The 16,186-nt window shown below is 45.3% G+C and overlaps 1 protein-coding gene across 1 annotated transcript in view; it reads left to right on the forward strand.

Moving 5' to 3' along the window:
• The first annotated feature begins 343 nt into the window (after nt 1-343).
• The window catches only part of LOC120993931 (stomatin-like), a 69,297-nt gene continuing 53,454 nt past the window's right edge, over nt 344-16,186 (forward strand). Inside the window, exon 1 of the mRNA XM_040422392.1 lies at nt 344-362. The gene's annotated coding sequence lies outside the window, so the exon portion shown is untranslated. The remainder of the gene's footprint in view (nt 363-16,186) is intronic.

A 16,186-nucleotide genomic window follows, 5' to 3' on the forward strand; every position in this document is an offset into this window, starting at 1 on the left:
TGTCCTGCAAAAAATAAGGCCTCATAAAGGTATATTAATGAAAAACAAAAAAGTTATAGCTCTTGGAATGTAATTTTGAAAAAATGTGCGTGGTCACTGCCATTGATCTCATTGTTGTCACTGTGATTCTGTAACACCTGACACTATTCCTGTGAGGTTAGTGTATGAGTCTATGTTGACTGCGGTCTCTATAGAAATGAATTCCCCTTTCTCAGTGGCGCTCTAAAACAAAATGAATTATATCTGTGTTGGTGAAAACACACTCCTGTGTAAGAGGCGTGTACACATCATGGAAAAGAGGTTGAAGCAAGCAAAGGGCAGTCACACCTTCACAGCCCGAGGACTTCAAGCAGCTGCTGCCTGTGAGTACATACAACTCAAAGTATAGCAAAGTCTGACATATTTGCTTTTGTATATTTCGAGCTAGCGTTAAAAGTTTTGCATGAAAGTTACCGGGGATAAGCTGACGTATTGGCCAGAGATGAGCCAATCGCTCCAAGTCTACCCGAATCAAAAGTGCTCCAATTGGCCTGAAAATTGGTGTATGATGCTCTGAGGTCTCCGAGGAGTCATAGTTTTTTTTCTCTAGTTGCTCACTTTTAAAAATGTTATTATACATTTTTTCCCCTCTCTCTACTCAAAATGTGTCTAAATCAAATTCCCCAAAATTCGTATATTCAAAAATTTTACTTGAGCTTAATTTGTTTAGAATTGATTCATCTCTAGTCCTGGCACAATCACTTTAAGCCTCGTAGTGACAGTGTACTGCAGCTCCGTACAAGCTCCAAGTTGTACTCCTAGAAGGATTTACAGTAACCATATTTGCAGTCTGAGTGTTTCAGTTATCTTTTGTCCTTTTTTTTTTTATATCACTGACCAGGTGAGCATTTCTACTGTGTGGAATTAAAGATTTAGCAGTCATTGTAGAAACAGTTGTTACCATAGTGTGATCTATGTGTGAGGTTTGGTTGCAATTTTTGTCCTTTTGACTTCAATCATTGAAAAAAATTCGAACCCCTGCAAAAAACAAGTTCATAATAGAACTCTTGAAGAATGTTTCCTTTCCTGAGGAACCCCTACTCTCATTGCAACTTTAGTGTAGATGGGGTTGGGTGTTATAGAAAATGGACCGGGTCTGTGCATCTCCAAAACTGCAGGTCTTATGGTGTGTTCCAGGTATACAGAGATACAGTGGTCAGTACTTACCAAAAATGGCCCAATTAAGGCCTCTTTCACACTTGCGTTGTCCGGATCCGGCGTGTACTCCACTTGCCGGAATTACACTCCGGATCCGGAAAAACGCAAGTGTACTGAAAGCATTTGAAGACGGAACCGTCTTCCAAATGCTTTCAGTGTTACTATGGCACCCAGGACGCTATTAAAGTCCTGGTTGCCATAGTAGGAGCGGGGAGCGGGGGAGCGGTATACTTACAGTCCGTGCGGCTCCCCGGGCGCTCCAGAATGACGTCAGAGCGCCCCATGCGCATGGATGACGTGATCCATGCGATCACGTGATCCATGCGCTTGGGGCGCCCTGACGTCACTCTGGAGCGCCCGGGGAGCCGCACGGACGGTAAGTACACTGCTCCCCCGCTCCCCGCTACACTTACCATGGCTGTCAGGACTTTAGCGTCCCGGCAGCCATGGTAACCACTCTGAAAAAGCTAAATGTCGGCTCCGGCAATGCGCCGAAACGACGTTTAGCTTAAGGCCGGATCCGGATCAATGCCTTCCAATGGGCATTAATTCCGGATCCGGCCTTGCGGCAAGTGTTCCGGATTTTTGGCCGGAGCAAAAAGCGCAGCATGCTGCGGTATTTTCTCCGGCCAACAAACGTTCCGTACCGGAACTGAAGACATCCTGATGCATCCTGAACGGATTACTCTCCATTCAGAATGCATTAGGATAATCCTGATCAGGATTCTTCCGGCATAGAGCCCCGACGACGGAACTCTATGCCGGAAGACAATAACGCAGGTGTGAAAGAGCCCTTAGGGCAACCAGTGCACCGGAGACAGGATGATGGCTCCAAAATCTCACTAGTGTGTGCGGGGAGCGAAGGCTAGCCTGTGTGGTCTGATGCTTAGGAAGATCTTCTGGAGCACAAATTGCTGAAACATACTTGGACTTATTGGACTCCCTAGGAGGATAGAATGAGAAATGTTTCCCCGAGGTGTAGAGAGGTTTTGGGTATCACTGGGTGTAGGAAGTCTATGCCTGTCTGGGATAATGTCTGCTTATGGGAGTTTAGTGGACTGGTGGGCTTTCATCGTTGGATTTCAGTGGTTGTTAAATGTGTATATCAGCTGTATGACAATGAGACATGTAAGGCTGGGTCCATATCACGTTTTTTCCCATCCGTTTAACGTATACAAAAAAGGTATATGTTAAAAGGCGGCCTCCGACTGATGCCATACAGTGCCATCTGTTCACCACAGAGTTCCAAAACATATACATTTTTTTATCGTACTCTGCAGGATACAAGAACGAGGTGTGCTGTGTTTTTGTATCCTTTTTTTTCTAACATAAATGTCAAACGGAGGCATAAAACGTGGTGTGAACCCAGCCTAAGACATTCCAGGTACAGTAAGAATTTAAAGGGAGTCTTTCTCCTATACTGACCATTATAGAACACTAACAGCATTATCAGCATTATAGTCCCCATATGTGAATGCTACTTACTGTTTAGCTGGCCGTCGCTTATTTTTTTCAAAAAACACTTTTATTCAATATGCAAATTAGGTCTGAAGGTTAGCTTATCGGAAATTATTGGAGGGGTGTTTGAAGAAGCCTCTGTGTGGTATAAAGGAGAAATGGGAGGCAGATGTGGGGCCAATTTCTGGTGACACATGGGCGGCCATATTGTAGGTCTCTTAGCGTACTATGTAGGGTTTATGGAATGCCATTACTTTTATGTAAAATGGGTATTAGAACAGATGGTGAGTGCAGATATTGAGCATATGTCATACGCATGCTCGACACTTACAGATTTCTGGGAAAAAGTATATGATTTCACGCACAGCAAACCTCACGTTTACAACTTTTTTAACCTCAATGTGCCTAAATCTAGGCAGAGGTGGCATTTCTACACGGCCCTCACCATTTTTCCAAAAAGAGGGTATGGTGAGGGAGGGGTGGGGCCAGTCTTCTGGTGTAAAGGAAGACAAATCTATGGCAGCTCAGAGCTGCTGTACATTTCAGTTTAGGCGCCCGGACTGTCAGAGGATGCACCTAATTTGTGACGAGTTGTGCGCCTCGTCATAAATGAAGCACATCCTCTGGCAGTGCAGGGAATATCATAGATTAGCATTTTATGCTGGTCTATAATCAATTCCCTCTCATGGTGTTTGATCTTAGGATTCCTAATACACCCCTGCGTGGGCTGTTGGGTTATATAGATGATTTCCTAATAGACAGTGGTGAAATTAGCTGTTGCTAAGGTTCTGTATCAAGCACAGAAAGTCCTGGCTAAACACTGGCTACATCCTATACGCCCTGTGGGAAAGTGCAAGGGGCCTTCATTGACGGTAGATATGTGTCACCGAGGTTCCTGGCCGCAGTGAGGTAAAAGCCGGTAATTTTAAGTGTCAGCGGCAGCTAGTGCTGACTGACACTATTGGTTATTTAGTGTGGCTGTAAAGCCGATCCGGGCCGGCTCTTACTGGGAGCAGCCAAAGTGCAGGGTGGGTGGCTGTTCCCCACGTTCCAGGCTGAGTTTTGGTTAGGGATATAAAACCCAGCCAGCAGTCTCAGGTGGTGTGGATTATCCTCCATCTGACAGTGGAGCTTTGCCAGTCTCTGTGTTGGAGCCTGAAAGTTTGGGCCGGGATTAAAGCCTGCTATCTTGTTTTGGATGAAAGCACGTGGACTTCTGTTTCACCCAAGGACTTATGTGTAGCTGCCTAGTGTGAACAAACAGCAGACTCAAGGTGACAGTTTTTTCCTTGAAACTGACTTTTTGTTATCACTTTACTTATGTGTGAATAAAACACTGAACTGTTTAAGTTAAAGACGTTGTCGTTGCCTCTATACTGCGTCCACAAGCCTGTCTACCAGAGCAAATTCCCCCAGCCCCCAGATTGATGAGGTGACAGGGGTGCTGAACGAGGAGTGTACCTGAAGAGATGCACTCTCTAGATTTGAGAAGCAATAGGTTAGTTCGATAGATTCGGCAGGGTAAACATCTCCTGTGTTAATGAGATCTAGAATCCTCCTGACATAATGAACCACTGCTAATTTATTTCGATAATGTTGATTTGTAATTTTCAGTGGATATATATATAATGTGGTGTACATGAGTAGATATTGTAAATGGGGGCTGGAGGTTGCAAAGACCTTAGGATGGAGGGGGGTGCGTGTTTTTTATGGGTGTATTATTTATTTTGTCTTTTGTAGGGTTCAAAAAAACTTAGTTTCTGTAATAAAAAAAAAACCAAATAGCTGAAAAAGCTAAAGGGGGTCCGTCACCAGCAAAAAATACTTTAAATCTATATGCAAATTAGCTAAGTGCACCAAGGGCGGGCCCAAAGCACAATGTGCTCCCATCTAATAGCTCAGTAGTCTCAATAATTGTTATGTCGTGAACTGAGTGTACCTTGTGAGATATAATAATACGTAACCTTTATTAATCTCTTTAAAATAAGTGAGACATTGTTACTAAAATTCTTGCACACGCACTTTGGTGCGTATGGCTCTTTGCCAGAAGAAGGGTATTTATATGGTCTTTTGCCCTAGTGAAGGCTTGGCGGTTTGTGGTGGGGGTTGCTTCTAGGCGAGATCTGCAGATGATGCTCATTAAGCTAAGCCTACTTATCTCTGACCCTAACTCTGGTCTTGAGTGGGGAGATAGGAACTGGCTGTAGCCAAGTCAATCCCACAAAAAAATTTAGGAGTTCACACACGGGAGTCGAGTACGACATCCGGGATTTTATAAACTGTGTGACAGTGGGAGTACTTTACTTGGCACAGTGCACCTACCCTCTAGATTATGTGGGTAAGACTAAGAGGGAGTTTAGACGCCGCATGAGTCCATTGCAACGACACTGCCAAGGAAAAGGACACCTCAGTGGCGAGGCACATAAACCAAATACATAGAGGGGATGCATCATGCCTCAAATTTGTAGGCATCCAACATATCCCCCAACCAAGAAGAGAAGGGGGGGGGGGGGATTGGGATAACAAAATCTTGAAGGCAGAATCCAAGTGGATTTTCAAATTAAAAACGGTTACGCCAAACGGCCTGAATGAATATATTTCATTCAAGCCATTCCTTCAGTGATAGAGCCAAGTGCAGCGTACTCAAGTTAGGGTTAATAGTGTTCCTGGGTGTTGTAGTGCAATTGTGACCACTAACCTGAGACAGCTGACTCTCTGCAAGGACAGGTAATGGTAAGTAATGTTCGTGACGCCAGTGCCAATTAAACGGTGGCACGCCGTTTGTTGATAGCAGGAATAACTGAGGAACCACGTGATGTTAAAACAGAACTCAAACTTTAGTAGTCATCATACATAGACATAGATGGAAGCGCAGTTCCTTTGAAGACAGTTGATTTCAATACATTTGATGCAGGCAATATATAGCAAGGTGACTTCAGAGTGTTAAACACAGGACTTGCAGTACAGGCGGCTTGCACTCTATTCCTGACTGATCCTGGAACATAGAAAAACTTCTCCAAGGCCCGATGCCCTAGCTCTGGCGTATATCCTTGGTTTTATAATTATCAAGTACCTCCTCTGTTGTCTTTAGTACCTCTTGCTTTTCTGGACTTGCCTCTGTCTCTCTCAGTTTCCTCAAGCTGGTTAACGGTGGGGTTCCGGATTCTGCATATATATACTCAGGAGGGGAACCTTCTCCTTGAATCTGGAACCCGGTTACAGGGGCTGTAATACCCTCTCCTGGTCTGCAGGCTTCAGGCCTGGACTTGACTCTGACATTGTCTAATCTCCCACTCCAACACAACTTCAACTCCAACTAAACTTCAACTCCAACCCCCTTTCCTTTCCCTGACTGGGCCTTATATAGTCTAGGGCTCCCTAGCTCCCTCTAATGACTAAGAGCTGGAATGACACCCCTAACAGGCCTGTACATGCAAGTCTCACAGTAACAGGGAAGTACATAGCACTACATTACATTTTAGGAAGACGACTTATACCAACCTCCCCATAATTAAGGGGAAACGACAGCACACAAGTGACCCTTCTGTAGTGACGGGCATTACGGCCCCCGTACACTACATACCCCGCTGCTTTAAGCTGAGTACGACCTCGTACTCCATCAGGGCCCACCCAACTGGAATTTTCACCTGAAATAGAAAAAGACACATGCAGGCATACATATACGTAATTCATCTGCATATACGTTCATATTAGGTCCAATTGGCAAAGGTGAAGTGTGGTGACAAGGGGCGTCGTTCTCTTCTCTCAGGATAATGAATGGAACTGGGGCGCTGACCTGGCACAGCGTAACATTCTTACCAGGATAGTCCATATGTGCAAACTGTCTTTATTAGAACAGCAAGAAAAGATAAAACAGTATAAAAGTTCTTGGAGGCTCAAAGAACAAATATGAGTCCGTACCCAGGTCTCTTTCTTATAAATCACAGAGGCTCTCGTGCGGTGGAGTCCATCTCTGGGCACATTTCCTTTAAAAGAGTAACAATCTCAGAGGCTCAGGTACTTTTGAGTCTATCACTGGGCACGGTTCCTTAGTATCAACTTGCACAATCAAATGGCATAATATAAAACAAGTGCTGTAATACCCCTGATCAACCTGAAAAGGGGGTTAAGGGTAAAAGGTGCAACAACGGAACAGGCACAACTTGGTGTAGATAGTAGGAGCAGGCAGGAGGTCCTGGAAACAAACTTGGCTTTGCTGACTTTATTATTTCAGTGGGTGACACCTACCACCGAGCCGTGGATGAACTGGCAGCAGCAACAAAGGACCAGAAACATAGGACTCCTGTCCTGAAAGGGTTAAATTTTCAAAAATCATCCCTCGGCAAATAAATCAAAGGCCTAGCAGGCTAATTCACAAGGGTGTATCATAGTTACCCAGCTCTGTTGGCAAATAAGGGCTGCAGTAGTTCTCCACAGGTGGATGTGCCCACATTACAGTGTCAGGGGGCAGCTGCAAAGTGAAGGGACCCCTAATAGGTATTGGCCCCATAGGCCTAGGGGTAAAGACTCTTGTGGACCGTACCGGTCCAGGCATAATGATTGTAGGCTGTGGTGGACCTGATACTGCCGCCGCAAGCGGTCCGGTGGGCTCTGTGCAGCAAGTCCCAGGATTAGCGGGACTTCTGTGGGACCTTGACGGAGCAATGTTAGCAGAAGGTGGTTTACGGGTGGTGACAGGCACCCTTACCTCGTCCCTCTTAGGCGGCGTCTGGATCCTGGCGGTGGCAATCTTGCGCAGCTCCCGCAATTTTTCCTCCAGCCGGACGATCTGGTCGCCTATACTTTCAGTGTCAGAATCGCTGTCTTCTGCTGGCGCCGCCGGCGCAGGTACAGTGTAGGATGCATCGGACGCGGCCGCTGCAGGCTCCGGTGGCGCATCGGGTCTCCTACCCTTCCGGATATTCTCCAGGGTAAAGCGGAGTCCTTTGAGATTCTCTAAGTCCTGGATTGTTTTCTCCCGGCGAGGCAGCTCAGGGGACGGATAGGGACTCACCCATTTCTCCAACACGGTTGGCTGCCAGAATACATTAGGACCAATGAAAGAGCCCCGCTCCTGGAACGCGTGATGGGCTGGTTCTGGAGAGCGTTCAGGTTCTCGCTCGCAGCCAGAATAGTCCTCTTCTGCCTCCCAGTCCTCCGGTTCTCTCTTGGGACGGGACACGGCAGTTGCATATGGGCCTCGCAGGCTCTCGGCAGGGGTGAACTCTACCTCCTCTCCCTCGCGGAGATTATGCAGATGAGCAGGGAGGTAATCTCTCTTGACAGATCTCCGGTTGACGTATAAGTCTCTGCCAGTAACATAGTCCTGTATGAACCCGTAGCCACGGGTTTTGTCAAAAGACAGCACCAACCCCTTTCTCCTTTCCAGGCGGGGTTGGGTATTAGGATGACGGTCATAAATGGACTTGGTCAGTTCTTCATAATATATCTTGGTTTTAGTATTCCTCTTTATAGCGGCCTCCCGGATCTCTGCCATAAGTGTTGACCACTTGAATGAGGGCTGAAAGAAGTCTCTCCAGGAGCCGTAGCAGTGCTCCGGTTCTTTCCCCAGTGGCGAGCAGGCGGGTCTCTCCGGTCCCGGAGAGTAGGGCGGTGGAGCCTCCTCTGGCTCTACACCAACATCAGTCATATCCAATAAATCAGGCGCGGACATCTCAGCAGAGCAGTCTTCACTCTCCAACATGCTCGATCCTTCTCCCCAGAGCGACAGGGTGGCGCCAATAAGTTCAGCCAGATCCTCCCATTGCACTGGGAGGCCGCCCCCCAGGTATTCCAGTATGTGGAAGGCGGAGTCCATGCTGGCAGACATGCAAATGTCCAGACAGTCGGTGGCGCCTGACCTTGAACCTTTTCCCGCTTTTTCAGTGAAAAGGCGCCAACTATTCCCGCTTTTTCGGGATGAAGATGACGCAGCAGTAAATTCAGCAAGCTCAGCGGCCATCTTTTAGCAAGAAACGCTGTCTATTCACTGACAGCAAGCAGGATGGTAAAAAGTCCATAAAACCACACTCCGATGTGGCGATTTCCTTCCTCTTGATAGCGCAACACTGCACAGTGCTCCCTGGAGGTTTTAGGGACACTTTTGGTATGATTTTCAGTCCACAAAGTCCACTTTAAATAAGCAGGCAATTTGTCACTTTGGTCACAGGGCAACTGTATAAGGCACAAAGTTCACGCTTCTTGCACTAGAAAGCGTGCGTATCCTGTTCGTGACGCCAAAAGAGACGTGCAGCGTACTCAAGTTAGGGTTAATAGTGTTCCTGGGTGTTGTAGTGCAATTGTGACCACTAACCTGAGACAGCTGACTCTCTGCAAGGACAGGTAATGGTAAGTAATGTTCGTGACGCCAGTGCCAATTAAACGGTGGCACGCCGTTTGTTGATAGCAGGAATAACTGAGGAACCACGTGATGTTAAAACAGAACTCAAACTTTAGTAGTCATCATACATGGACATAGATGGAAGCGCAGTTCCTTTGAAGACAGTTGATTTCAATACATTTGATGCAGGCAATATATAGCAAGGTGACTTCAGAGTGTTAAACACAGGACTTGCAGTACAGGCGGCTTGCACTCTATTCCTGACTGATCCTGGAACATAGAAAAACTTCTCCAAGGCCCGATGCCCTAGCTCTGGCGTATATCCTTGGTTTTATAATTATCAAGTACCTCCTCTGTTGTCTTTAGTACCTCTTGCTTTTCTGGACTTGCCTCTGTCTCTCTCAGTTTCCTCAAGCTGGTTAACGGTGGGGTTCCGGATTCTGCATATATATACTCAGGAGGGGAACCTTCTCCTTGAATCTGGAACCCGGTTACAGGGGCTGTAATACCCTCTCCTGGTCTGCAGGCTTCAGGCCTGGACTTGACTCTGACATTGTCTAATCTCCCACTCCAACACAACTTCAACTCCAACTAAACTTCAACTCCAACCCCCTTTCCTTTCCCTGACTGGGCCTTATATAGTCTAGGGCTCCCTAGCTCCCTCTAATGACTAAGAGCTGGAATGACACCCCTAACAGGCCTGTACATGCAAGTCTCACAGTAACAGGGAAGTACATAGCATTACATTACATTTTAGGAAGACGACTTATACCAACCTCCCCATAATTAAGGGGAAACGACAGCACACAAGTGACCCTTCTGTAGTGACGGGCATTACGGCCCCCGTACACTACACAAGCAATAGTGGAGAGGTCAATGACTCTGACCCGTAATCCCATTAATACCTCTGGGAGAGATTAAGTTTGTTTTGGGTGCATCAATAAAGGTTACGTATTATTATATCTCACAAGGTACACTCAGTTCACGACATAGCGACATGTAAACCCAGTCTCACTCTTACCTTAGTATATCCCACCACTGACACAGGAGTTCTGTGTCAAAGACCACTAAACTATCTTTCTTGATCCGGATCTATTGAAATCGAGTGAGGCGCAGCAGGTACAAACAAGTCTCCGTGCACGGAGTAAAACCTTCCAGGACCTGCAAAGACTTCCAGGACCTGTTCCACATGGTCGCCTCTTGCGATCACATGACCGCTCCATGTGATTGACACACATGACTACTCACACGGCATACAGCGAGGAAGAAGCTCCTCCATACTTCTAGGTGCAGACTCCAAACCGCAAGAAAACCTATGGTCGGCGGTAAGAGCCTCAGCAAGGCACTGTATTCCTAATAACTGATTTGCAAGTTACGCTAAATCTGCAAGTTATACCAAGTCTGCCAATACAGAGATTGAGGCTGGGTTCACACCTGAGCGTTTTACAGCGCGTTCCTACGCGCTGTAAAACGCTCAACAGGCAAAAACTAATGTTTCCCTATGGGCATGGTTCTCACCTGAGCATTTTACAGCGCGTACGAACACGCTGTAAAACGCCCTACGCCCCAAGAAGTACAGGATCTTCTTTGGGGCGTATTGTCGCACGTATTGTGGCCGTTTTTAATTGAATTAATCACATAAACGCGCGTACTACGCGCGTTTCCAAAATACACAAACGCCCCAAAATACGCCTCAAAAACGTCCGATAAAAACGCCTGTAAAAAGCGCTTATCGAATACGCTCAGGTGTGAACCCAGCCTTACTGGCCAATGATACTAAGTCTGCTAATACGGAGATTCGTACCATCTATGTGCATACCACACAGGCCACGTTATATGCTGTTGTGAAGATTGTTAAACTTCCATCTAACAGTTATGGCTATGCAGCATCCCTGACAATTGGGTTTTATGCAACATTACTGACTACCTTGCTCTATGAATCTGCAAGTGTGTCTGACCTTTTAACACACTCATAAAAAGTATTACTCCTTTTGGAAGACTCTATTGAACCTCACTTCATGAAGGAGAAAGATATCAAATTTTTGGTGGACCTCCATTCCTATATACCTTTTTCTCTATAGGTTTTCCTGTTTAGACTGCAACGTAGATTCATTGTATAATCCAGTGATGGTGAACCTTTTTGAGACCGAGTGCCCAAACTGAAACCCAAAGCCCACTTATTTATCGCCAAGTGCCAAGCCAGCAATTTAACCTGAATAGCAATATAGTATATCTTCCATGTATCATTTAGCTATAATCGCCTGCCTACATTTAATGCACTGCCTGTGCCATTCATAGTACGCACTGCGCTGATGAAGGACAGGAAAAATCAAAGTTATATTAGTACACCAAAGACTTTTTGAAGGGTGCGGGTGCCCACAGAGGGGGCTCCAAGTGCCGTCTCTGGCACCCGTGCCATAGGTTCGCCAACACTGGTATAATCTAATCGGCAACATATTGGATTGGCAAAAGTTTGTCCCATTTCCTACAGATCACTCATTTTGCATTTCTTACAGATCATCCATATACACAACCCAGTTTTTGGGTGGGGGGATTTCTTTAACCATGTTTTTATAAATATTTTCCATTTTAATACTTATGTATTTGATATGTATATGACCTAATAAATGCTTTTATATTTTATATGGAATCTATCTCTTCCATACTAGAAGGAGGTGTGCCTGCCCTACTTTTTGTTGTTGCACTCTTTTATTACTGGACTAAAGCCTCGTTCACACGTCAGTGTTTCACGTACAAGTGCTGTATGTGTTCTCCGCGGACAGCACACGTCGCCATTCATTTTAATGTGTGCATTCAGACATCAGTGTTTTAGCACGGACCGTGGGTCCGTGTTTCAGCACGGATGCATTGCTCTATTTTGTCCGTGTTCACAGATCCATCACGTCCATTATAGTCTGTGCCATCTGTGTTGCCATCCGTGTTGCATCCGAGAGGCTTTGAAAATTATTTTTCAGCTGTTTAGTGTCAGTGAAACATGGATGCAACACGGACAGCAAAAAACGGACATACGCATCCTACAGGGACAGCTTCACGGATGCATCACTGACCACCAGCTCACGGATTTGAATGAAGCTTAAGGGTGATCCAGTGAGCAGTGATCCCTCCTTTATCCAGTCTTTGGTAGTGTGAGCCCTTCCACACCCAGCACGTAATTAAATTCCAAATAGCATAAATGATAACTTACTAAATATATTAAATTTTCAGTCTTCGATCCTTTTTATAGCTATTTGGACTTTGATCTTTGTTGTGTTTACACTTGGTAGCCTATAGTTACGGCGACCACAGGGATACAGCAGTGGTGGCCGCAATTGCGTAGTTTCTTGTAGCTGTGCACCTTGGGAGCGCGCACGTCAGAGCTTTCTGCCTGGCCACCTCTACTCAGCTGCATACATGTCTATAGAAAGGCTTCCGGGCATGCGCTGAAGCCCTGAAACTGTTCCATCGAAAGAGTTAGGCCTCTTGCAAACTACCGTATGGCTTTTTCAGTATTTTGCGATCCACAAAAAATATGGACAACGTTCGTGTGCGTTCCGTTTTTTTGCGTAATGGAACAGCTGGCCCCTGATAGAATAGTACTATCCTTGTCCGTTATGCGGACAAAAATAGCGAATGTTCTATCTTTGAATGGAAAAACAGAAATACAGAAACGGAAGGCATACGGAGTACCTTCCATTTTTTTTTGCAGATCCATTGAAATGAATGGTTCCGTATACGGTCCGTATACGGAACGCAAAAAACCCGGAACGTAAACAGAAAAAAAAACGTTTGTGTGCAAGAGGCCTTATAGATCTGCCTGCAGCACCATCCTCCACTGATCAAAGAGCACGTAGTTGTAGATAAGATCACGCAGTGAGTCTGGAAGAGCAGGTAAAACCGTCAGATGGGAAAACCCATTTAAGTAGAAGAAATGTTTACTTTTAAAAGTCTCCTCTGCCTCAGCCATTCTATCCGGCTTCTATCGGATAAAACTTGAACAGGTGCTTGATAAATATGGCGCTGAACACCATGGGGGAGGTTTATGAAGACTGGTGTTCCCATAAGGGTCCATTTACACATCTGCATCCGGTGCGGACCCATTAATTTTCAATGGGGCCGGAATGTGCTGTCCGCATCCGCATTTGCGGATTCGCAATTCCGGATCCGCACTTCTGTTCCGCAAAAAAATAGAACATATCCTATTCTTGTCCGCAATTACGGACAAGAAAAGGCATTTTCTATGAGAGTGCCGGTGATGTGCGGTCCGCAAAATGCGGAACGCACATTGCCGGTGTCCGTGTTTTGCGGATCCGCAAAACACATACAGACGTGTGAATGGACCCTAAGCCAGTCTTGATCTCCTGTGTGTTGGAGTGAGATGCACCTAATTTATTATTGCTAGTTAAAGGGGAATTCCAGTTTTTATTTTTTAATTTTCATTTATTTGCTTATAGGATAGGAAAAATAACATTTTCTAATATACATGTATTTAAAATTCTGCATGCATACTTTACTTAGGCTACTTTCACACTAGCGTTGTTAGAATCCGGCAGGCAGTTCCGTTGCCGGAACTGCCTGCCAGATCCGGCAAACATTATGCAAACTGATATCCTTTTTTTCCGGTCTCATCCGGAATAACAGATCCGATATTAAAAAAATTTCAAGGATCAAAACTGAAATCAGCTCCTCCTATATCCCGGCGCATGCGGAGACCGGAAAACCGGATCCAGCGACGCAGCAGTTTCCGGAACACTTGTTACCGGATCCGGCATTAATACATCTCGATGGAAATTAATGCCGCATCTGGCATGCTGCGGTATTTTGTCCGGTCAAATACCGTAAAAGGGACGGAACAGAAGACATCCTGATGCGTACTGAACGGATTGCTTTCCATTCAGAATGCATTGGGACGAAACTGAAGCATTTTTTTCCGGTATTGAGACCCTTTACCGGATTTCAATACCGGAAAAAAATAACGCTAGTGTGAAAGTACCCTAATATTAGGCTACTTTCACACTAGTGTTTATGTTTTCCGATAATGAGATCCGTCATAGGGGCTCAATACCGTAAAAAAAACGCTTCAGTTTTGAACCCATTCATTGTCAACTGAACTCAACAGAACTGAATGCTCCAAAATGCATTCCGTTCCGTTTAGTTGCGCTCTCATACCGGAGAGCAATCCGCAACATGTTGTCATTTGCTTTCTGTCCTGGGATGCGGAGCAAGACGCCCAATGCAAGTCAATGGGGACGGATCCGTTTTCTCTGCCACAATCTGCCACAATAGAAAATGGATACGTCCTCCATTGACTTTCAGTGAAGTTCATGATGGATCCGTCTTGGGTATGGTAAAGATAATACAACCGGATCCGTTCATAACGGATGCAGGCGGTTGTATTATCAGTAGGGATGACCGAATCCAAGGTACCACTTGGAACCGAACCCGAGTTTGGGAAATGTTTTTTTTTACAGTATAAATCAATTTTTTAAGTTATTATGCAAAGTATCGCGAGACTTCGTGAAGTAATAACTTCGGCTCATAGGTGCCAGGCGCTCACTCCGTACAGTATTGAAACGAAGTTTTATGCGAATCGCTCATCCCTAATTATCAGTAACAGAAGCGGTTTTGCTGAACCCTGCCGGATCCAGTAAAAACTCTAGTTTGTAAGTAGCCTTAAATATTAGCTTATAAATCATCGGATTATAGATACGGTTTTTTAAAGTCCAAATTGCATCGGAGATGCGCTGCCAGAGATATTATCAAAGAGCAGAGGATCTTTATTGATGTCCTTTGAAGTGGCCGAAACTGGACATAATTGTCCAGTTGTCGGCCTCTCCCTCCTGCAGGCGCAGTCCAGAGGGGGGCGCCTGAGATGGGGGTATTATTGGGCCACATTTAGATATAAGTATATACATGTATATAGATAATTGGGGTATATCCATATACATATATACATAAAACACAACTGGGCCTACAATTACTAGTATACAGGGGGCATATTATATAAGTACATATACACACCAATATATATACAGTGGGGCAAAAAAATATTTAGTCAGCCACCAATTGTGCACGTTCTCCCACTGAGAGAGGTCCTAATTTTCATCATAGGTACACTTCAACTATGAGAGACCGAATGGGGGGAAAGAATACAGGAAATCCCATTTCTAATGAATTAATTGGTAAATTCCTCGGTAAAATAAGTATTTGGGCACCTACAAAGAAGCAAGATTTCTGGCTCTCACAGACCTGTAACTTCTTCTTTAAGAGGCTCATCTGTCCTCTACTGGCTACCTGTATTAAAGGATAACTGTCGTATTTATTTATTTTTTTTGTATTGGATTGTGGTGATTAATATCACCTTGGTGGCCCTATTTCAACTTTTCACTGTGTATTCAATTACCCCTTAATTCCACACTTTTGTTCCCTGTACTGCCTACTTTTACCTGTGCTTAAAATAGGGTTGCTAGGCATGGTCCGTCTATCTGTTGAAGGACTGAGCACGCAGCATACAGGCTGCGTGCAAGGTCACATTACAGACAGCCAGGGACTGTAAGTAAATGATTAAAGCCAGGTCCTCCCCAGCAGCTGATAACAGTGCCTGGGCTGTGTGCACTTCTCCCTGTCCCTGCGCTTGGCAGACGCTCCCTCACTCAGCAGAGCTGGAGAATGCAGAGTTGAAGCAGCGCAGACCAGGGAAGGGAGATCTGCCCTCTGCTCAGTGTATAAATGAAAGCAACATGTGGTAAGAGGACCCCTTTGTGCTGCAGGAGATTAACCCTTTAGGGGGAGGGCTCTGGTTACTGACACTTTTGGGGGGCTATTGTTACTGGCTAGTGCATGTGAGGAGCTCAATGCATTGTGGGTAGTGAGGGCAGGCGGGATTAGCCTCAGGGTGAGGGCAGTGGCGGCCATCTTAACTGAATAGTGAAATTGCAGTTTTATGCAGACTGGTTGCTAAGGGCTGAATCTTATTAAATATGGGGTAAGTCAGTCTAATAGTAACTGATTCTGGAATATCATGTTATTAGCAACTACATATATGAAAATTGAAATTAGGGCCTAAATGTGAGTTATCCTTTAATGGCACCTGTTTGAACTTATCATTATAAAAGACACCTGTCCACAACCTCAAACAGTCACACTCCAAACTCCACAATGGCCAAGACCAAAGAGCTGTTGAAGGACACCAGA

Source organism: Bufo bufo, chromosome 3 (assembly GCF_905171765.1).
Source record: "Bufo bufo chromosome 3, aBufBuf1.1, whole genome shotgun sequence".
NCBI lineage: Eukaryota > Metazoa > Chordata > Amphibia > Anura > Bufonidae > Bufo > Bufo bufo.